At 51.1% G+C, this 23693-nt stretch overlaps 1 long non-coding RNA gene across 4 annotated transcripts; it reads right to left on the bottom strand.

Annotated features, from left to right (window-relative positions):
• Window positions 1-2403: 2403 nt before the first annotated feature.
• Window positions 2404-7457, bottom strand: LOC101441365 (uncharacterized). Of its 4 annotated transcripts, XR_011645704.1 has the most exons (4): window positions 5977-7457; window positions 3397-4558; window positions 2953-3017; window positions 2404-2609 (listed from the first exon to the last, which is right to left on the bottom strand). It is a non-coding gene; the product is annotated as an uncharacterized lncRNA (long non-coding RNA). The 4 variants fall into 4 exon arrangements; XR_011645705.1 differs by having other exon boundaries at window positions 2404-3691; window positions 4470-4558; XR_001119199.4 differs by having other exon boundaries at window positions 2404-3691; window positions 4465-4558.
• Between the last annotated feature and the right edge of the window lie 16236 nt (window positions 7458-23693).

A 23693-nucleotide genomic window follows, 5' to 3' on the forward strand; every position in this document is an offset into this window, starting at 1 on the left:
CAGAGTGTTTGAAGCAGTTAGTAGAAGTTATATTAGACTCATAGTTACACTGAAACAGGATCACTTAACGCATAAATATTTAAATAAAATTTGATTTGGAACTTTCTGAGTTTTATTTAAGATTTATTTATTTTATTTCTCTCCCCTTCCCCCCTCCCACCCCAGTTGTCTGTTCTCTGTGTCTGTTTGCTGCATGTTCTTTTCTTTGTCTGCTTCTGTTGTTGTCAGCAGCACGGGAATCTGTGTTTCTTTTTGTTGCGTCATCTTGTTGTGTCAGCTCTCCGTGTGTGTGGCGCCATTCCTGGGCAAGCTGCACTTTCTTTCGCGCTGGGCAGCTCTCCTTACGGGGCGCACTCCTTGCACATGGGGCTCCCCTACGCAGGGGACACCCCTGTGTGGCAGGGCACTCCTTGCACGCATCAGCACTGCGCATGAGCCAGCTGCACACGGGTCAAGGAGGCCCAGGGTTTGAACCACGGGCCTCCCATGTGGTAGACGGACGCCCTAACTACTGGGCCAAGTCCGCGTCCCAACTTTCTGAGTTTTGATGTATCTATTGTAATTAATCCTTAAATTGTTTAGAAAAAAATTAATTTATAAGTAGAGCAAACAGGCTTTAAACCAACTGCAAGTAGTAACTGGTCCCTGCAAAAAAAGGTGGCTTTGGGGGGTGGGGCAGCAGGGAGGTGGCTTTGGAATCCCAGCAACAAGGGAACAAAACAGTGCTGGGCCCACAGCCGGGCCCCAATAAATCATAGGTGAAGAAAGGGAGAAAGGGATGGAGGCAAGGGAAAGAGGGATAAACACTGGGGGTACACCCGGAGAGTGTCAGACATGCATATTTAAATATTTATTTTGTGACTGTTGTGTACAGCACTGGTGTCGATTTTCGGAAGAGAGGAAAAGCAGATTTTGAAAAAGCCTGGGGCTTGGATGTCTATGACTGGCAGACTGGTTAAATAAGCACTGGTTCACCCATGCAGGAAACACTAGGCAGCTGCTTCAAAGAATGCGGAGGCCATGCATGCGGTGACAGAGCATGCGCGCTGAGATACATCCTTAAAATTCAGGGTGAGGAACTCCATACGGGGTGCACTGCTGTGTGCGGATGGTTTTTAAAGGGCACACGCGACGTGATTGTCTGAAACGATGCACAAGAAACTGGCCACTTTGCACAGCTTTGAGGGGGGTGCCTGGGCCTGGAGATCCAGGCTCACAGGAAGAATTACTTTTCCCTGAGCACCCTTTTCAGTTAAAAAACACACCGAAAACCCAGGACTTAACACTGATTTGAAACTGTGTCAGTGTCAAAACAAAAGGACAAGAAAGGCCGCGGGGTGCACGATACGGAACCTTCTTGCAATGTCTAGAAGGCTTTAGAGAGGAGGGTGTTGTTAGGGGCAGAGAAGAGGCGGAAACTGTAGAAAGGAGAAACTGAGGGCATCAGCGCCAACCAGACCCTGCAGCCCTGCAGATGCTCATCACCGTAATTCTCCTTGGAGACCAAAAGAAAGTGTCTGTGGAGGTCTCTACAATGACGGCCCCTGGTGAGCTAAGCCTCTAGGGAGTCAAGCCTCCCGGTAATCACATCCCCTTGTAGCGTGCACACACACACCCATACACCACCCTGACTTTGGGCTTGGCCATGTGACTCCCTTTGGCCAATGGGACACAAGCAAGCCTGGCGCGGTGGAGGCTGGATAAGCACTTGGACCCAGGTTGGTCCTCCTGTAAGGAAGCTCCGGCATTAACTAGAAGCCTCATTCCAAAGGAGAAAGAACAGGAAACAAAAGAGGGTTATGTGACTTTCCCAAGGTCCTACAATAAACAGTAACTTGGGGACCAGAAACAATTAGCCTGGTGATCATACCCCCAGGCCTTTCTACAGGACCCCTCTACCACTCGCTCCAGATTCTGCAAAATTGCCCAAGGAAAACATAGCCCATGGCACATGCTAAAGAGGGCAGACAGGGTGGGGAGAGGAGAGTCTGGTACAATCTGGGCAGCCCAAAGTGTGGTGTTGGAGCAGGGTGGGTAAGAGCCTAAGCTAAGCCTAAGCACCTGGCCTGGGTCCTGCGTAGCACATGCCGCTCACTCTGAGGGCCTGTGTTCAACCTGGGGCATGCTACGTGTCTCCAAGTTTCCTTCTGAGCATCCGACAAGTGCTCTGCTGAACGTCACAGCCCCATTTGAAAGGGCTGGCTGCTGTTCTTCCAACAGCGAACTCAAGTGAATTGAAGACCAGGTGCCAACTGCGGGGCCAGCCCAGCCTTCCCCCTCGCCTCCGTCACCGTGGCTGGAGTGAGAAGAAGCAGCTGACATCCCGCTTGAATGCACTTCTTTTTTTTTTTTTTTTTTATTTTGTAAAAATATTACATTCAAAAAATATGAGGTCCCATTCAACCCCACCGCCCCCACCCCACCACTCCCCACCCAGCAACACTCTCTCCCATCATCATGACACATCCATTGCAATTGGTAAGTACATCTCTGGGCATCGCTGCACCTCATGGTCAATGGTCCACATCATAGCCCATACTCTCTCACGTTCCATCCAAAATGCGCTTCTTATACACACCTGTGCAGCCCAGAGCCAAGTTGCTCACAGGCTGGTAGAGGAGACAGACACAGAGAGGAGAAAATGAAGGCTCTAGTTCAGTTGGTTGTTTGTAATGCACACACCTGCCTCACCACAACCCACACAAGTTGCAGTTCAACCAAAAACTCAGCATTTCCCAAGGATGGCAAGCCTTTTGACAACCCTGGGCCTTCACGGGTATCTAGAACATTTCCCCCACATTTCCCACTGGCTGGGCCCCTTGGCATCCTTCAAATCCCTCTGAAACCTCCCTTCCTTCCCAGGGGGAATTAGTGGACCCTGCAGTCCTGCTTCACGATTCTTATCTATTGTACCACACCTGCTAACACACCTGCCTTCCCTGTGCAACTCACCTCGGTATGCCCCCTCCCCAGTCCAGCAGATGGCCTGAGCCCACGTGGTTGGTGGGTAGCTGAGGCTTTAGTGTAGGGAAATGAAAGACCTGTCAGTGGGTTAACTGAACAACTTTTGAGAGGGATGAATCATGAAAAACGGGTTGTGTCACTCAGGGACAGCCCCTGGAGGGAGTAACTCTAGGGGAGCTGGGGAACTTGACAGGGAGAGTGCATCAGCCAGAAGGACACCCTGGGCAAAGGACCAAAGGCAAGAAATAGCATTTATGCACAGGGATGCTTGGTTATGAGGTGAGGCAAGAATATAAGAAAATGGGGCCCACCCTACTACATTCCAAGGGGACGACTCTCCTTGGCCACCATCATTGAGGTGGCTGCTTTGAATTGCCCCCCAGCCTTAGCCCCCCACCAAAGACAGAAGACGACCAGTGCCCAAGCACTTACCTGGGCAGCCCCTCACGACCAGCAGCTGCATCGTTGAGACGGCTGATTGGGTCACGAGATGGCACATAGCTTGCCCAAAAGACAAACAGGGAAAGAGCCAGGGCATCACCTCGTGTACCTCAAGATGACTGATGTAGGCTAAGAGCCACCTTTTTCTTTGATGCTTTCTCATGGGAAAGGCATGTGCTTAAAGGTCACACATCAGGATAGGCACAGAGTGGCAGAGCATGAATTGGATATCTGGAGATACAGAGCTGCAAAGGACACTGTCCCTGGCCTTGAGGACCTCACAAGCCTTGAAAAAACAGGCACAAGCAAAGCTTTTTAGAACCTAGGGTCAAAGGAATTCTGAGAGAGCTGACTGGTCGACCCTCTGCAGGCAGCACTGCATTCATTCCCAAATCCCCAGAGAGCACTGGGTGCCTCCCTCTCATCCCACTGTTCTAAAGCTTAGCTCCTTAGCAGTCAGGCCCCAGCGGGAAACAGATGGCACCCACAGCTGGGTAATGTAAGGACAGTTTAGTAAAGGATGCTTTGAAAGATGTGGGCAAGGTTTAAAGAAGTCAGAAAGAGAGCAGCGTTTCTGCTTGGGATGATGAAAAAGTTTGGATAACAGGTGCTGGTAATGGTGGCACAATATTGTGAATATCATTCATCCCACTGAATTGAATACCTGAAAGTGGTTAGAATGGGAAATTTTGAGTTGTATCAATGTTACTACAATAAAAAGTCAAGAGAGAGAGATCATGCAGCATTTCAAACCCCACCCCGCCCCCTTCCACTGGAGAGCACACCTGTATGGGGAAGGCTGCCTGACCTGAGCCATGGCCACAGGTAGAGAGGCAGACCACCAACCCCCTGTAACTCAGGGGAGAGGGAGCTGGAGGAGCCGGTGCCCAGCTATCACTCTCCTCTGGAGACCTGCCAGCCTCTCCCCTCGGCTGAGCCAACCAGGAAGACACCTCTCTCCTGCCTCCACTGAACTGGGAAGGCCATGGGGCAGGGGCGGCCTTTAGAGTGGGCCACCTCCCTAACCTCCCGCACCAGAGCAGCTCAACAAACGCATACTTCACCCTGCAGCAGGGGTGGACGACCAGAACGCCTCCTCAGAAGCACACAGAGAAGTTCCAGGTAACTGGCACAGGGAGAAAGGCTCCAACACCTGAGAGAAAAACGGTGATTAGAAAGAAGAGTGGCCATGGAAACCGCAAGCAATGCCAGTTGTTGTAGCAGATTGACTTTTTAAATTAATTAATTTTTTATTTCTTTCTCTCCCCTTCCCCACCCCTCCCCCCACCCAGTTGTCTGCTCTTTGTCCATTCGCTGTGTGTTCTTCTGTGTCCACTTGTATTCTTGTCAGCGGCACAAGGTATCTGTGTCTTTCTGTTGTGTCATCTTGCTGCATCAGCCGTCCATGTGTGCGGTGCCACTGCTGGGCAGGCTGCACTTTCTTTCGTGCTGGGTAACTCTCCTTACAGGGCACGCTCCTTGCATGTGGGGCTCCCCTACACGGGGGACACCCCCGCGTGACATGGTACTCCTTGCGTGCATCAGCACTGTACGTGGGCCAGCTCACCACATGGGTCAGGGGGCCCTCGGTTTGAACCCTGGACCTCCCATGTGGTAGGCGGATGCTCTATCAGTTGAGCCAAATCCGTTTCAGCAGATTGGCTTTTTACCCTGCCGCTCCAAGGTGTCTGAAAAACAGGGACGGTGCACTAACATTTGCAGCCTGATCTTGTTCACTTCCATTGTTGGGGGGCAGGGACGCCCCCGGTGTGGAAGCCGGCGCTGGTTTCCATGAACAGGCCCGGGCCGCCGAGGGCATAAGTGCCCCAGAGGAAGGGCAGGTGAAGAAGCCTTTGGGCTATGCTCTAGCTCCCTCTCTTTGGCTCCTGCCGCCTTTTCCCATCTAGGAATTTCTCAGGGGAGCATCTTGAGAGACCTCCAAGTCAAGTCAAGGCAGAACTCAAGGAAGGACAACAGAGCGAGGGCCCCCAGGTGCCGTTTGTCAGGAGGTGCAGTGCGGGCGCTGGCTGACAGAGGGGGCCCTGCTGGGCCAGGGGCGCTCCTTTCGCGCAGGTCCTAGGGAAGGAGCTGGGTCTCCACTGCCTGGGCCAGCAGCAGGACAGGGCCCCCAGGAGGCAGCCGTCTTCCAAGCTTTTCACTGACCTCTGGGACCTGCGCAGTGGCAGTGCGTAAGGGAGGAACGGCCTCACTGCAGGTAAGGTGCGACCTGCTTGTCCAGTTGATTCCTGGCTCTCCTGGCTTCAGCACTGAAAGTTCCGGGTCCCAGGAACCGCCTGGCTCCAGGGCAAAGGGATAAAAGTTGGCCTGAGTTCCCCGACCTGCTCGCAGGCTCCTGGCACAGGCTGGAAGGCCTCCAAGGGGGACGAGCCACCTTTCCCGCCCCACGGGGTGGGCGTCGTGGTCATCACCTGGAGATCCGAGGAGCCCCGGGGCCTCGCGCCCCACCTTGAAGCCTGTTCCAGTTTAACCCACCGCCAGGCTCCCTCGCTGGAGGAGAAGTCGCCCACCTGCCGCCCACCCCGCCGCCCTTTGCCCAGCTCATCTTCTCACCCTCGGGCATCAGGACAGAAGTCGCCTACTCAGAGAAGGCTTCCCCACCAGCCAGCTGAGGCCGCCCCCTCGACTGCGGGTGGAATGATGTGTCGCCCCAGAACCAGAAGCTCCCTAAGCGCCCAAATTCAAGTTCCTGACAAAGAGTGCGCATTCCCCAGCTGCTGAAGGGACCGAAAGATTAGATAAGAGTTCAAACAAAAACAAACAAGACAGAGTGGACCGGCTGGCGCCCTTTTCCTCTGCCAACCGAGCTCTGAAGAGCTGTCACCTTGGCCTTGGTCCCTTCTCTCTGCCCTCAGCTCTCCGCTGGGAGGCCCAGGGGGGTGGGAAGACGCAGAGACCTGGGGTCTGTGAGGACAGCTCGCGAGCTCACTCCCCCACCTCCCTTCCTTCACTCTGGGACCCAGGGTGTGCCAGGCGCTGGGGGCCCAGTGAGGCCTGAGAGAGACAAGAGGCCTCCTGTCCTGGTGACAGGGTGGCAACACGAAGCAAGCAGGAAATAATTTCAACTCAGTGGTATGAAGGAAATAAAACCAGAGGTGATGTTTCCTACAGAGTGTGTGTGGGTGTGGGGGGGGTAGTCAGGAAAGGTCTGTCTGCAGAGGTGACAGCTGAGCTGAAATCTGAGGGAGGAGGGGGAACCAGGCTGGTGGACACAGAGAAAAGTGCTCCAGGCAGAGGAAACGATATTGCAAAGGCCCTGGGGTCAGAAGAAACCTGGCACTTTCCGGAAGAGAAAGAAAGCCAGTGGGGAAAGACCCTGCTGCAAACTTGTGCTCTGCCCCTTTGCTCCATCTGCCTCCTCTCCCTCTGGCCATGGGGAGACCCCCCTTCCCTCCTCCCACTAGAGTATCCTCCTTTGCTATCTCTACAGACTTTGAGGCATTAAACCAAATCCAAAAATACTGCAAATAAAAACTGCATTTACAAAATACTACTGGGGAGCAGATGTAGCTCAAGTTGCTGAGCACCTGCTTCCCATGGATAAGGTCCCGGGTTCATTCCCTGGCACCTCCTAAAAAAACAAAAAAGTACTACTTATTCTACAATTTATAGAAACGCAAGTTGAGCAAGAGCCGTGACTTCATCCTGAATTTTCTTTAACAAGCAACACACTTTTTCTTAAAGAGCCAGGTAGCAGATATTTCCGGCTTTGAGGGCCATTGTGCCTCCATGGCAACTGCTCCATTTCGCCACAGTGAAGTGGACCTAAACCAATGGGTATGGCCTTGTTCCCATAAAACCTTATTTACAAAAACAGGCAGCAGGTGGGATTGGCCCACAGACTGCAGTTTGCTTCGATGAGCCGTTCCCTTCTCAAAAACGTGTTTTCATTATTTTAGGTCTAACTATGGGCCAGGCAAATAGGACACTTTTCAAGTACTCGGGTCTCCAGCCACGGAGCAGACAGACACTCTGTACCAGGCGACAGGTACAGCAATGAGGAACAAGCAGAGAAGAGCATGAATTGCTCCTCCTTTCTATAGACCATTCGTGGTGCAATTCTGTTTTTAAAAATCTGAGATTTCAGTGTTAAAATTTTTTTAAATTATAAAATATTTTTCCCAGGCCAAAGCTAAGCCACTCTGGCCTGTGACAGCTAAGTGGCTCTCGGTGGTGGATGTGGGTGCCTCCCAGGGGTAGAGGTAGGAGGGTGAGGATTTGCAGGCTTCCTGCTGCAAGAGGCACGTCCGGGGACAGCCAGCCTCGAACGGCATTCTGCGCAACATTTTCAAATGATGTGCACCTTGCTGAGCAAGCAGACCCAGAAGCAAGCACGCACAGGCTTCCTGACACCGTGGGCTCTCTGCTCCAGGTCCCCAGGCTTTCCGATAAATCATGAAAGGTTCTTGTCAAGCAGATGCACCTGGAAACTAGCAGCAGGGTCAGCCCATTAGGAGGGCAGAACAAATCCCAGTCCAGGACTCCCCTCTGTGGAGTGTGAGGCCACTGGGACACCAGGGCAGACACGCCGACCCCAGCCCCAGATCCCAAACCCCTCCTTCTGCCGGTGGAATATTAGCCAAGGATCTATTACAAGATTCCGATGGCTTAAAGCAGAGCTTCTGGAGCTCGCATTCCCCAGCAAGGCTTTGAAATGTTAAAAATAGGGGATGTATGATAAAGTCAACCTGCACACACACCTGTCACAGTGTTTACATGGAAATATTTTAATTTTATATAATATCACATACCTCTCTCCTCTTTTATTGAATTTGTGAGGATTTTAAAAAATTAGTTATAGGTTTTCCAATAACTTGTTCTGTGTTTTTTATTTACTGGGAGCTGAAATAAAGTATGGCTTTTTATTTTTAACTTCAAAAGTGTTGCAATACTCTAGGCACTAGTTGTCATATTTAAGAATTTAAAACAATCAAATATTCTTCTTAGAAGAATTATAAGGAAACCAAACATCAAATTAAGAGTTCCATCCCAACTACCTTTATGAAGAACAATGACCTATAATTTATTGTCAGGTCCAAACACTAATGGGACCTCATGCAATCTTTCTATTGCAGTAAATTCGGGACATAAGCTTAACTGGAATGTAGGGCATATGAAAAATAAGAAGAAAAGGGAAATCCCACCATGTTTGGAAGGGTTTTTGCCTGAAAGTACGATGCACACTTCACAGTTTTGGTCAAGGATTTGTGTGGATCAGCTCACAAGCCATTGGATAACTTCTTTTTTTACCAAAGAATAGTGACATGAATAATTTAACTGGATGTGTGTTTATAGCATTTTGAAAAACAAGATGCCAATGGCCAGGCCTGATCCATGCTGATCCTGTTAGCCTTTGCTGCCTACAAACGGCCCAGTGCTCAGTGGAGTTGAGCGACAGCTTCCTCTTAATGCAGCTCCCACGCCTGGGGTGTGGCTGGGGGCCCATGGGGCTCTGCCAGGGTGGGGGGGGGTTCTGCGGTAGGGGGGCTGGGCTGCAGCACCTGAGCTGGCGCAGAGCTGCTTCACGTGGCTTTCATCTGCCTCCTGGGACATCGAGTTGCCTGGTGGTTTTGTTCCCTTGGCTGCTTAAAGCAAATACCATGAAATGGGTTGGTTTACACAATGGGAATGTATTCACTCACTGGTTCTGAGTGCGGGAAAGGGTCCAAACCAAGGCATCATCGAGGCAATGTTTTTTCCCTGAAGACTGGCTGCTGGTGATCCTTGGCTTGGCTCCTCTGCCACATGGCCAGGCACATGGTGGTGTCCCCGGTCCCTTTCCTCTCTTCTGGGTTCTGTTTCAGCTTCTTGCTTCCGTGGCTCCCTCTCCCTCCCTCTCCCTCTCTCTCCCTCTCTCCCCCTCCCTCTCTCTCCCTCTCTCGCTCTCCCTCTCTGTCTCTCTCTCTCTCTCTTCATTCTGTTTACAAAGGACTCCCGTAAGAGGACTAAGACCCGTCCTGAATGAGGCAGGCCACACCTTCACTGAAGCAGCCTTATCAACAGGTCTTACCATGGGCCACCCCCATAGGAATGGCTTAACTTTAAGGGCATGTTTTTCTGGGGTACAGTTTCAAACCACCACACTGAGCATGTCCGTGGTGAAGGCAGAAGCACAAAAGGACAGTGGAGCCAAGTACTTTTGCAAGTCTCTCCTAACATCCCATTGGACAAAGCAAGTCACATGGCGAAACTCAGAACCCATGGCCCCCTGATGGGTGAGATAAAAAGGCAAACGGGGTACCTGCAGGGTAGGGTGAAGAAGGGGGTGCCACCTCCCATGCATACCATCTGTACCCACAGAAAACACCTCCAAGGTGTGCTCCAAGAACTTGCCTTCCGATCAGCAACCTGACCACACACTTAGCTGAGTGGAGCACAGGGAGGCTTCTCATCCAGACATTGGTGTGAAGAGCAGATACCCTCTACTACTGCCTTTGGTGCAAGGCAGGTTTAGGTTCAAGTGCGGACTCTGCCATTCATTGGCCGCATGACCTTGGGCATGTTCCATGCACTCCAGGGGTGGGTCTCCCTCTTCTTCTGTCTGGCATCCCTCGGGCAACTGTGCTGGCCTCCATGGGATGGTTTTTAGAATCACTATCACTGGCACTATAATCGACAGCATTGAACCTTGTGATCCTGGGACCCCTCCTTAAAAGTGGAGGAGAGCTGGACTAGGTGGCTCTTCTCCAGGATTTTGTCCAGTTTACCATTCCAACACATCATTGGCCAGCTGCCAGGCCCCCAGTGGGGACCTGCGAAGAAGATTCCTTCCAAACCCGTAGCTCCATCGCACTTAAGGGCAATGCCCCGGAAGCTAGACCACCTGAGTTTGTAATTTCAGCTCCGCCCTCACAAACTGGCACCCTGGGCAAGTCCTAAAACTTCCTGTGTCTCGGTTTCCCCATTTGTAAAACCAGGGCGATAACGCCTACTTCATGGGCTTGTTGTGAGGCTTGAATAAATTAATACATGAAAGCTAGGGTATGCTTTTAAAATATCCAAAACCTTGTTTCTGTTCGCCTCTGTGGAATTTGACATCTCACAAACCTAATTAGTATTTTCAGTTTCTTCACCCTGTCTTCACATCTTGACAGTGTCTGGGCTGGTGAAATTCAGCTGGTCTTTGGGAAAATTCCAATATCAGAGGGGCCTGCATCCTAATTTGGTCCTTACATACTACTGACACTTACCTTGGGGAAAAAGCAGAGAGGGAAGCCTGATCTGGGAATAATTTGGGCAAACGAAGTAAGTCCTGAGAATGCTGAGAGCTAAGCCTGCACACACCCCCTCTCCAGAGGGGGCACTGCCCCCGGCCAACACCCCCCCCCCCCACAGTGACAAGGCAAGGAGATCTGCAATTCCCCGGGTAGCGAGCTACCCTCCAGCCTCCGCTGATGTTCATCAGTGTCGACATTTCCCAGGACTCCACGCTTTTCAAAATGCATTTGGCACAGTTACAACCTCCCATGGATGCTACAGGTCCCCAGGCACACAATCTACTTCCCCCCACCCCCTTCCTGCCAGAACTGTGTTTGCAGCAAGACGGAGCTATATCCATCTCATTGTCCTGAACTCCTAGTGCAGCACCTGACACATCTTCAGCACCCAGGAAATATTTGTTGGAAGAAGGAAAATAAATGCATGAATCTCTATTGTCAGCACATGTCAGGGAGAGGTTACACAGGAACATGGGGGATCCACGTTTACAGATGTCTCAGCATCTCTGCAAGCATTCCTGTGATAAAGCATAACACAAAGTGTTGGGGTTAAATGCCTTTAAAAGAGCTTGTCATCGAAACTCTTCATTTGACAAATGGGGAAACGGAGGCCCAGAGAAGCCGAATGTGTTCACCTGGCAACCAAGATGATGAGGGCAGGCAAATCCATGTCTTTTAAGCAACTTTAAAGAAGGAGGGAGTGGATGTGGATCAAGCAATTGGGTGCCTGCCTCCCACGTGGGAGGTCCCAGGTTTGGTTCCTGGTGCCTCCTAAAGAAAACAAGCAGATGCTGCAATGAACAGATGCCACAACCAGCAGACGCTGCAACTGTCGTAACAAGCAGAAGTGGCTCGAGCAGTTGGGCACTGGCCTCCCACATGGGAGGTCCTGGGTTCGGTTCCCAGTGCCTCCTAAAGAAGATGAACAGACAGACAAGGGAGCCATCTGGGGGGGTGGGAAGAAAAAAAAAAATGTTTATACTAGTTAATAGAGTGTGACCTTGGCATAAAGAAAAATGGAAACGAATAGAGTCCACATTTAGACCTATGCCCATATGGTGAAATAAACATAATCATTTCAATAAATGGTAACTGAACAATTGGATGGCCATAAAGTAAAATAAAGACATAAACTAAAAAAAAAAAAGGCAGGAAATGCTTCATTTTCCTGGAGAAGATAGCATGGAGTGGAGCTATGAGATCTTTTTAAATATCTGAAGGGCTACTACGTGAGGAAAAGCTTCCTAAGAGACCAGGGTTTCCAAAGATGACACGGCCGCCCCAGCAGCAGTGAGGAGTCCAAGCACAAACTGAGCAACAACTCGCAGAGGAACAAGCATCAAAACGGGGCTGGGAAGTGGTTGAGACGACAGACAGAAAATGGCATGACCACCTTGGAGAACTGTTGGGTGGGTTGTCATGAGATTAAGCCTCCATTTACCCAAAGATCTAACAATTCCACCCTAGGACTGAACTCAATAGAAATACGTATGTATGTTTCACCAAAAGGCCTCTCTGAGCATTTCAGAGCAGATGACTTGTAATAGTCCCAAATTGGAAACTGCCCAGCTGCTCATCAACAGTTAACTGAACAAGTAAATGTTAGTATGTTCACACAGTGGAATGCTCTACAGAAGGAGTCGGAAAACCTTGCGGGCCATATGGCATCTATCACAGCCACTCAGTTCCGACTTTGAAGGCTGAAAACAGTTGTAGATGGTACAGAAATGAATGGGCAAGGCTTGGGTAAAAAAACAACACTTTCCTTACAAAAACAGACAGAGGCCTGGGGATGACGCACAGGCCGTGGTTTGCTTGACCACTGCTCTACAGCAATGACAACGAACACTCCAGGGGTACAGGCACGATCTGCATGAATCCCTCAAACACAATGTCGAGTGAAAGACAGCAGACCCAAGCGGAAATGCTGTGTAATTCCACTGAGATAAGGTGCAGGAACAGGCAGGACTGCCATGCAGGGTGTTGGAAGTCAGGGCACTGGCTCCTCCCTTGCCCGGGAGGACTGAAAGGAGCTCCAGGGGATTTCTGGGCTGCTGGTTCTTATCTGGGTTTGAATTTTCCCTTTTTTTCCGGGGGGGGGGGGGCAGGGTACAGGGGATTGAACACAGGACCTTGTACATGGGCAACAGGTGCTCAACCACTTGAGCTGCACCCGCTCCCCTGGGTCTGAGTTTTGAAAATACATCAAGGTGCGCAGTTACGATGTGTGTCCTTTTTGAGTATATAGAAGAAGATTTTCCACTAAAAAATGAAAAACAAGTAGGAACAGGGGAGCTGCTGAGCTGGGAGTCTCTGCAATGACCCAATGTCCAGCCAGAGCACATGGTTAGAGGACGGCAAGACTGGGCCAGGAACCCAGGGGTCCAGCTCCCAGTAAGGAAAGGGAGTTCACACCTACTGAACATTTCTTGTGTGCAAGGCACATCGAACATTCAACCCTCGGGCTCTCAGAGAATGAATTATCATGCTCCTTCCTGCAGGTAAGAAAACGGGCTCAGAGAGGGTAGGAACCTCGCTAGGAGCACACCGGTCAGCAGCAGAATCAGCACTTGAAGCCCGGTCGGCTTGATTCTGACCCCATGTTCTTAAGCAGCCTCCAAGGACTTGCAATGCAAACACGGTATTTTTTATAGGAGCAGTGCCATGAGTTTAAAAATAAACCGTAAGCCCCATGCTAAAAAATATTATCCAGTTACTACTGGTTTCTGCTGCGACAGCCAGGGCTGCAAATCTTATTAGGAGTGGCTTCGCCGGCACCTCGGCCAGCTGTGCCACGGGGCACACTGTGGTTTGCTCTCTGCAGCAGGGCAGAGTGAACGCAAGGCAAGTGGCCCGAATAGGCAGGTTCCCAGGAGCCAGGCACACCCAAAGGTGACAGGCTTGTCCGAAGCTGAGTGGGCTCAGCTGAGCAGTCCAGAGGGAAACCCTGGAGCCATATACCCTTCTGGAGCTGTTTGCCCTGTTTGTTCTGTGTTGCTTCTGAGACGATTTTCTCTGGCACACCCTCATCCTCCGCCCCCAGTAAGGGTTGTCAAAAAGAAGGACAAGACAACTCCCCATCCAACTCAGAATGGTGCCGCGCAGCAGCCGGTGGGCTCAATATGGCTTAGCCAGTCCTGAAGTTGTTTTGTGACTATTTCAATTCTCAGTAGTTAGAAATTAGGAGCATTCGTGGAAAATCTGGATTGCTGGCTTTGTTGGAGAAATCTCACATGGGAACAGGGGGCTAAATCCCTAAAGCTGCCAGAGTGCAGCCTCAATCACTCCCATGGTTGAAGCACAGCTTCCTCTCTGGGGGCTCCCTCCAAGAGCCCCACCCCCAAATGTGCCGCAGCCTAGGTGAGCTAATTTCATGCTTCTGCTTTACCTGCCTGGCCTTGGGGGTCATTGGAGGGTGGGGTCCCCAGGGTGAACCCACAGAATGTTAAAGCTGGGAGGGCCTCAGAGGCAATTTAGAGCAACGGTCTTCAGACAGGCTCCTCAGACCTCCGAGTGGGGCGGAGGGGCTGGGGGGGAGACGGGGGGTGTGTAGGCTCTGTGAGCCTTGCTGCTGCTTCACCTTTACCTGTCGTACCTACTAGACTTACTGTAAAAGACTCATGCCAATAAAGTGGGAAACCACCAGTCTAGTCCACGCCTTCCTCAGACAGATAGGGAAACTGAGGCTTGGACTGCTGGCTGTTGCTCAGAGCTGGAGGTGGCGCTATGCCTCTGGATGTCTCTCTGGGGTTCCGTCTAGTATGACACCCCAATTCTCCATTTGTTTCTTGTCACTGGCAGTTAATTATCGCATCACCCATTTCAAAGGTGACTCTTCCAAGAGGGCCCTCTGTGTGAGGAGAGATTACTGCCCCCCTACGAGGACATCCCGCTTTACTGGACAAGCTTTGGCCTCCTGGCCACGCCCACATCCTGCAGGTCCTCCTGATTCAGGACTGAGATCAACAGATGAATTAAAAGGAGATAAAGGGGGAGCCGGTCACTCAGTGGTTGAGTGCCGGCTTCCCACATGCAAGGTTCCAGGCTCAATTACAGCCCCAGTACCTCAAGAAAAGGAAACAACGCCTCGGGGACCTGCCCAGTTGTGAGGGCTGTGGGATGCATTTGGAAAACCAGACCCACATTGCTAAAGAGCGCAGCACGCAGAAACCCTCCTGCCTCAGGAGTTGATTCCGGGCCACGGCTCTCTCAGCGCTGGGCCTCCAGGTTCAGAGTGCTCTGGCCTGCCAGGGGCACCCTCTGTGCTTGGCTTTGGGCTGCTCCCGCCACAGCAGGCTGCTCCCGCACTTCAGCTGCTCCTTCCACCTCAGGCTGCTCCCACCGCATCAGCTACTCCTGCCACGTCAGGCTACTCCCACACCCCTGTGACAGTCTATAGTTGCGGGAAAGGCATTTTCATGAATCTTGGTGCCTCCTCCTAGTGACTGCATTCTATGTGATAGCAGTCACCTTCTCTCAGGAGGTGGATGGTATATCATGCAATAATATGCCTCCCATAAACATTTATAAAGTATTTTCATGCCAGGCTCTGTGCAGGGAGCTAGTCCTTATGCCCAGGAAACTGGCTGGTGGCTTCTGTAGAGTTGATTGTGTGAACAACAATCTGCGGGACAACATGGGAAGCACAGTGAGAGAGGGGTGGGCACAGGGCCAGGGACCCCAGAGGCAGAGCAGCCACACCCCTGCTGGCTCACTCCAGAATCTGGGGGCATCTCCCAGGGGTCGCAACCTGAGACGAGTCGTGAAGAGACCTCCCATAGAGGTCCCAGCCCACGCGAAGGAAAAGCCGGTGGCTCTGCATTGGACTGGCTGGACAGACAGACGCTCTTCAACCTGGCACAAGCGAGCTCGGGTACCCAGCTGAGCCAAGGGCATTAGGGATGGCCAGGAGGGGAGTGGGAACCTAATCCTCTTATCAGATCCCTGTTGCCCTGTCCTGCCTCGGCTTCCTGCTGCCCTTCCTCTCCGGTTGGCCCGGGCTCAACGTCCAGGGCTGTGAACCACACCTGCCGTTTGTTCCAGGTTTAGCTTGTGCTGGTGAAGTGGGCCCCAGGGCAGGAATGTCTGCTTATCACCCCTCCTGCTCTATGCATGATTTACTGGGGGGGGTTGCCCAATTAATATGCGCTCCTCCCCTGGGGACAACTTCATCCTGAGCTGGGTCTTTATGATCTTGGAATTGCTGAGTGGAAAAGATGTTTGAGCTGGGCTTCTGATCTGCGGCCATGGCTTGGGAGATAGATGAACATCGAGAAATTAGGTCAAAATTTTCTCAGTATGGGCACTTTTCCTAGGTTTTCATCAGAGCCTTAAAGGGTTTCATCAGAGTCTTAAAGGGTTTAGTGACCCCTTAAACTGGAGCAATCGCCAAATAAAACTTCCCAAGATCATAAACTCATTTTCCCAAGAGTGTTCATATAGTGAGTAGCAGAACTCAGACCAGCACTGGAACTGGAGGGTAGGGGGTGGGTGGAGCTGATGCTATGCCCAACCACACTGATATTTACTTCTGTAAACACTTTACTAAAATTTAAAATGAAACAAAAAATATCATCTTTAACAGAACTTGATTATATAGTTTATCCATTAGAGTCGCAGTTCTAATTGGCTTTTTAACAGTATTTATCCTGGGAAGTGGATTTGGCTCAACTGATAGGGCATCCGCCTACCACATGGGAGGTCCAGGGTTCAAACCCAGGGCCTTCTGCCCGTTGTGGAGCTGGCCCATGTGCAGTGCTAATGCGCACAAGGAGTGCCCTGCCACGCAGGGGTGTCTCCTGCATGGGGAGCCCCACGCGGAAGGAGTGCGCCCCGTAAAGAGAGCCGTCCAGCACGAAAGAAAGTGCAGCCTGCCAGGAATGGTGCCGCACACACAGAGAGCTGATGCAGCAAGATGACACAACAAAAAAGATGCAGATTCCTGGCGCCACAAGAATACAAGTGGACATAGAAGAACACGCAGCGAATGGACAAAGAGAGTAGACAATTGTGGGGGTGAGAGGAAGGAGAGAGAAATAAATAAAAAATAAATCTTTAAAAAAAAAAGTATTTGTACCATGAAAATTAAAAAACAAAATCATATGACTATACGAAAGAAATAGGGAACCCAATGTAAACCATGGACTAGAGTTAATAGTACAATTCTAATAATGTTCTTATATTCTTTCATTAATTGTAACAAATGTACCACACTAATGCAAGGTGTTAAGAATTGGGGGAGTAGATGGCAATTCTGTATTTTCTGCATGATTTTCCTGTAAACCTACAACATCTCTTTTAAAAAAAGAACTCATATGTATACGTTTTCATATTTTGTTCCCTTTTAATTTACCTATGGGTTTCTTCTAATAGCTAAATCTGGAAATGCAATTTTAAGGAACTAGTACAAACTGAGGCCTCTAACAGAGACTAAATGCATATGATGAACTTAAATTCATTATGACATTTTTATGCCCTTTCCATTAACAAGTAAAAGCTGACCCCATGATCTCAAGGGGTTAAAACATGTTTTTCACTAATTCTAGACTTATGCAAAAGAAAGCATGAGTGAAGAATTTTTTTAAAGTATAAAATAACCAGAAAACAGTCTAACATTTATTGGATGTGAACGGTAAGTCAGTCACTGATATATGAACTTTATAAGCATTTCTGAAGGCAGGCAAGCAAAGAGGTGAAGTTCCAGCCACCTCTCCTAGGAGGGAAGTGGGAGCTCACAGTGCCCAAAAAGAAGGCTGAAGAGCAGATACCCAGGTTCCGAGGATCCCGGGTTTCAGAACTGAGGTTTGTTAGCAGGCGACAGGGGCAAAAAGCCTGCGCTCAGGACCCGTTATTAAAATCAAGGCACCTACGTAGGTGGTGAAGGAAGAAAGGATGGGGGCTAAGAAGAAATGAACAATTCTATTGTAGGCCAGCCTTGTTTGTGGTCCTCTCTCCTGATTTACGTGATGGCTCTCAGGACTACCTTTCATGTGCAAAAGTAGACACACTCACATTCACAGATCAGAGGTTTGGTGGCCCTGCCTGCCACGACTCAACAAAGTCGTCACCTTTGACAGGCACACATTGCTGCGTGTGAATTAAGTGAGGATTTGACAGTGGGGCTTCCACGCTACTCCGTAGAGCCAGGGTTGGGTGGACTGGGCTCTATGTGCCCCAGAGTCCCTCAACATTGGGCTCTCGACTGGGGTTCATGTGAAGAAAAGGTTATGTTACCTGAGCAGTTTTTAAAAATTAAAAACATCGTCTCATTGTACATGAAAATAAATGGAAGAGGGAGGAGAATGAACTTACTGTCACGAGTCATAAGAAGCTGGTCAAAAGTGGTGGCTCTTTGAGCCCAAATAAGGATGGATGCTCCTCAGATATCAGCCAGGACTGTGTGTTCAATCACAGGGGAAGAACCACACTCAGCCCTGGAAAAGCCAGGGGGGCCACGGATTGTGTCTACAAAGCAACGAGAGCTTAGCGGTTTTCTAGTACGCTCAGTCCCCCGAGCTTTCAGTCCCCTTCCCAACATCTGATTGTCAGGTCACAGCTTGAGGATGACACTGTGCACGAAGGTCGGGACTGCCCAGCTGGAGTGAGGGTGACTGGAGCAGGGTCGTGAAGCGCAGCGGCTGCGGAATTAATTGTAATCTCAAGTCAGGGTGGGCGTGGGAACTGGGCAGTTGGCGAGCCCGGAGTCAGGGGTGGTAGGTGCAAGGAGGGCTCCGACACATCCCCGATGGGAGCCTCCATTTCTCAACTCCTGTCCTGGCAATCTTCCATGCGACTCGCAGGTTTTCAGTCCTGCTTACCTTATATCCCTCAATTATTCCAGCAAAGAACGGAGTTTCCCTCAAAATAGAGAAGTCCAGTTTTTGTGCAAGAAGGTGACTGTCCTGCACTCCGTTACTACTGGGCTCCCAGGGTTATCAAGGTGAAGACATGCGTGCCACCAAGCCCCAAGGGCCCAGGTTGAGAATCCCCTTCTCAATATCTCCTTACTTTGGTGTTGCCTTCTTATCAACATAGTTGGAGAACTAAATCCTTTGAAAGCATCAATTGGCATAGAACTCCAACTCCCCTTAAAGGGCTCCACCAGGCCCCTCGCCCCACTCGCTGGACGAGGGTGTGGAAATCAGGCAGCCCCAGGCTGGCGTGCCTGTGGGGCCCCACACCAGCTCCTGGGCCCTGGGCAAGCCTCAGTGTCTCCAGGGCCCCAGGCTCCTTATCTAGGAAATGAGAAAGGCTAGCGAGGCAGGAGCGCATGGGGATTTTCTTTCCCTTTGACCACCAGTCTGCTGCTTCACTCTGAATGTCCGAGCACCATGTGCTAAGACAGGGCTCCCTCTTCCTGGGGAATTTATAATCTGGGGGAGAGGAGGTTGCCCTCAATGACAGCTGACTCCGGTAACTGAGTGTCAACTTTCAAACTGGAATAACTGCAGGATGGGCACCAGGCAACCTCTACGTGCCACTGAGGAGCTGCCCGTGGGTGGAGGAGAGGGTGCAGAGAGGGAGCGGACAGCACAGCTGAGAGCTGGTGAGGGAGGAAGGCGGAGGTACCTGGGCAGAGGCAGGGGCCCTGCACTCCAGGCCAAGGGCTAGCATGTGCAAAGGTCCTGGGAAGGGAAGGGTGGCAGAGAGGAGAGAGTGACAGAGGGAGAGGTGTGAAGAGGTCCCCGTCTGCTCAGATGAGACCTCAGGGGGCCTGCCACGAAACCTGCCAAGAGGATGAGGCCGCCGAGGGCCACCCGAAATCAGCCTCCCTTCAGGACCTGCGGGGCCGGGCACGACTCCTGGTGTCAAGGGCACAGAGAGTTTGAGGCCACTCTCCCTTCCTTCCTTTTATATTGTGGACCCATCTAGGGCCCCTAACGGGCAGCTCCATACATGTGGGCCTGGGTGCAGCTCGTAAATACCCCTTAGAAGAATACTCTCAGCTTTTCATCCCCGTCAGTCAAAAAAAGTACCAAGCATCTACAGATGGGGAGCAAACGGCGTGTCAACGCACGTGTGTGCAGGTGCGTGTGTGTTTGTGTTACTGAGCAAAAAGCGGGTTCTTTGCCTAATGTGCTTCAAATGGCCAATTCCTGAGACGTGAGGGTTTCAACGAGAGAAAGAGTTTACCGCCAGCACATAGCAAGGAGTGCAGATGTCCTAACAGCCCAAAATCTGTCTGCCCAAGTTTGAGGAGTTCAGGGTTTTGATGGATTCAAACAGGGAAGGGTGAAGTGGTGACCAATAGCAAGGACATACAAGGGTGAACCTACTTTGGAATAATCATAAACAAAGGCGAGGCCAGACTAGCAGAGTTTCAGTAATTTTACATATTAACTTTTGGCTATTCTGTAATATAATGGAAAAATTTGTTTTAAAAAGGCATCTATATAATGATTCAGTAGTCAGGATCAATTGTTAACTCCTAACTCTTGGTTACATGTGCACTTGTGCGTGCTCTTGAATCAGGCTAGTATGAGGGTGCGAAATGGAGAAGGAACCGGGGGGCGGCTGCAATCAGACGAGAGAGCCCAAAATTTGGAATTGGAAGATTTCAGCCTAAGACCCGTGTCCTCCACTAGTTAGCTGTGTACCGGAGCACAGGTCAGAGCCCCTCTCTGAGCCTTTGTATCCTCATCTGTAAATGAGGGTAAAAGCAGCCCCGCCCTGAGGAGTTGTGGTCAGGGCCCTCCACGTGGTCATCTCCTGGGTACCAAAGACCTGCAAGCTACAGGGAGACACGGCTTCTCTCCCGAAGGAGCTGGCAGTCGAGGTCTTAGACTCTAGGAGGAAAGACAAATGAGGAAACAGACTGTTACACGGGACACTGTGGTGGGCATGGTGAAAAAGGATCGCAGGGCCTGATGGGACCGTAGCCAGGGGCGGGTGAGTGGAGCAGATGCTGCTGACCCCCGCCCCATTACCCTTGATCTTGCTGTCCCCTCTGAAGATAGCAGCGAGTGCCCTTTGCCCTGAGGGCTGGAGTGAGGGGTAAGTGCCCCCAGGAGCAGCGTTGGACCTAAGAGTGACAGTGGTGCCTCAACAGCCCACCTTGGGCAGGCTGAGTCCGGGGCGAGGGTCCCCCTTCCCCAGAATTCCCCAGCACCGAGCTCCTGCTGCCTGCAGTGATGGCTTGCTCAGCTCTACACCCTTTCTTGACTCCTCTCCTTCCTTGTTTCACTTCCCCATCCCTCACCAATACTTGTGCTCGCTTCCCCACGATCCCCTCGCCCTCAAATCCTTGTCTCGACACCCACTGTGAGACGGGAGGCACCCAGTCCCAAGCAGGAGGGGGTAGAGGCGGCACCTCGCTTGAGCACAGGAGATGTGGACACAAGCACGCCTGCTGAGCCCGTCATTAAAAGGAGAATAAGCCAGCGCCCCTCAGCGCAAGCCTTGAGCCAGTCCAGGTCTCAGACCAACGCGTCTGATGACAGAAAGTGAGAATAAGCCTCCGTCCACCATGGCTTCGAAAGTAAACTCAGCAAACCCATCTTTCTTGCAGGTGGTGTGAGAAGCACTAGTTCCAAGCAGCCAGCTCCCTTCTAAACCACATTTTTTTTCTTTCTGTTTGTTGTGTCCCCAACCTAACAGGAGCTTCTTTGTCCCAAGTCTTTTCCAGAGCAGGTCAAGGGAGGCACAAACAGAGCACAAGGGGATTTCACCTCCGGCTCTGGAACCCTGGGACACTCTGGCCTCTGGAAGGGCGAGGTCCCCAGCTGTCTTGTCCGAGCACTGGGAGGTCATGTGCTTTCCAGCAGGCTAGGCCCTGCTGCGCAGCCAGCCAGCAGAGGAGCAATCTGCAAGACGATGTCTGGAAGAAGAGTAACAGCAAACCCCAGAAGGAAGGGGCTGCGGGATTCCTCTGCCAGATCCAACTGGTTAACCCAACTTTGGACGCACTTCTGAGAACAGGCTGGAAAGCCGTTAAGCTGGAAGTGCAAGCTTTCACCCAGCTGCCTTCCCCACAGGACCAAAAGAGTCTGGGGCCTGACACAGAGCAGGTGCTCAAGAAAGCTTTAAATGAATACATGAAAACACACTCGGGTTTCTATTCTGAGCCCTCTCCAACTATATGGACCCCTCCCCATCAGAATCCAAACACACCCAGGTTCTCTCCCAACTGCCTCCAAACCAAACATCTCCCAGCGGCTTCCTCCTTCCACTCGGCTCTCCACCAGCCCTCAAAGGCAGAGTTCTTGAAAGAATGATCCCCACTCACTCTCCTTACTTCCTCACCTCCCATTTACCCTGCAGATCACCCCCCTCTGGCCTCCACTCCAAGTTTCTGCTGAAACTGCTCTGGCCGAGGTTCCAGCACCTTCTTGTCACGGAGTCAAACCAACGCTGCTGGAGCCATCTTCCCTCGCCTTCTCTGCATTGCTCAGTGCTGCCTGGTCTCTTCCTTATTCTCTAAATACCCTCAATCGGTGGCGTTCATGACATCTGTCTTCCCTATTTCCTTCCTACCCCCAGGCCCCTTGACCTGAGTTGACTTTGCCAGTCTTTTTTTTCCTGCCTGTTTCTTAAAATGCGAGTGTTTTCCAGGAATCTTTCCTCCGTCTTCCGTTCTCATCACACAGGCTCTTCCTGGCTGATGGAAACATGTGCTGTGGATTCAATAACCATCTATATGCAGATGTCTCCCGTATTTGTTTCCTGAAGCTGCTGGAACAAACTGCTACAAACTTGGTAGCTTAAAATAACAAAGTATTCCCTCACAGTTCTGGACCCTGGAAGTCTAAAGTCCAGCAGGGTGGCACTCCCTCCAGGGACCACCCGTTGCTTGCCTCTGCCAGCAGCTGGCGGCATTCCTTGGCTTGTGGCCGCATGCCTCTCTGCTCCTTCTTCAAGTCACCCTCTCCGTGGTCTCTCTTTTTGCCTCTCTCTTAAAAGGATATTTGTGATGGCATTTAGAACAATCCAGATAATCCAGGGTACTCTCCTCATCGCAAGATCCTTAACTTAAGACGTCTGCAAAGACCCTTACTCCAAATGAAGTGGCATTTACAAGTTCCAGGGGGCAGGACTTGACATACTGGTGGCCACTACACCTCCTAAATCCATACCTAAGTCCAGATCAACCTTCTTAGCCCCAGAAACACCTAGCTTGCCTCCTTGGTTGTCCCCAAACAGAGCACACTCAAGACCCACCTCAGCTCCACCTCACCTTTTCTCATTCTGTGTCAGTAGGATGGCAAACCTTCCTACCAGGTACTCAACAGGAAACAAGGAGACCAACCTCGCTTTTTCTCTGCCTTCCCTCCCACCCAACCAGCAAGCCCTTGAGAGCCTTCTTCCTAAACACCTCCACTCACCAGCTTCCTCCCTTCTCCACAGCCGGAGTCCGGGCACCATCGTTTTCTCTTGGACCCCGGAACAGCCTCCTAACTGGTCTCTCTGCTTCCAGGCTACTTCCGATCCGGGCTCTTCTCTGCAACCACAGTAATTTTTCTAAAGACGGTTTTTCAAACTTCATTTTTAAAAAAGGAAAAGACATTCACCAAATTACGCCTGCCCGGAACCCCCATGTCAACTAGATAAGGCAGAGATGTTTGCTTTAGTAGCAGTAGCTCTGGTCTGGAGCTTCCCCCACCCAGCCCCCTCACCATCCTGCCCCCCACCCCAGGCCCCATCCAGCTCCTTCTCCCCGTTGCTCTCCCAGTCCCATCATCCACCTAGAGCGCTGCCCCCTCATCCCAGAGAAAGGCTAGGGTCTTAAGCATCAATTTGCAAAATGCGGTTCTCTCCCTCTGGCGCTTGCGCCCTAGCGTCTCTCTGCTTTGCTGGGTTTCATTTGAACACACGCCATCCTCGTACCACCACTGATAGCCGGCAATCGTTTTGGTTTGGTTTGGTTTGGTTTGGTTTGGTTTGGTTTGGCAGTAGGTCTTTGAAAACAGTAGAAATTACCCTTGAACTGAAAACACACTGTTACCCACCACAGTGTGACCAACCCCCTAGCATGAGTGGCCCTTCTGCTCACGAGCTGGCTCCTGCCTCCCTCTCCCCAGGCACTCTGCCACCCGCTGTCCCTCACCTGCAATCCCA

Source organism: Dasypus novemcinctus, chromosome 14 (assembly GCF_030445035.2).
Source record: "Dasypus novemcinctus isolate mDasNov1 chromosome 14, mDasNov1.1.hap2, whole genome shotgun sequence".
NCBI classification, from domain to species: domain Eukaryota; kingdom Metazoa; phylum Chordata; class Mammalia; order Cingulata; family Dasypodidae; genus Dasypus; species Dasypus novemcinctus.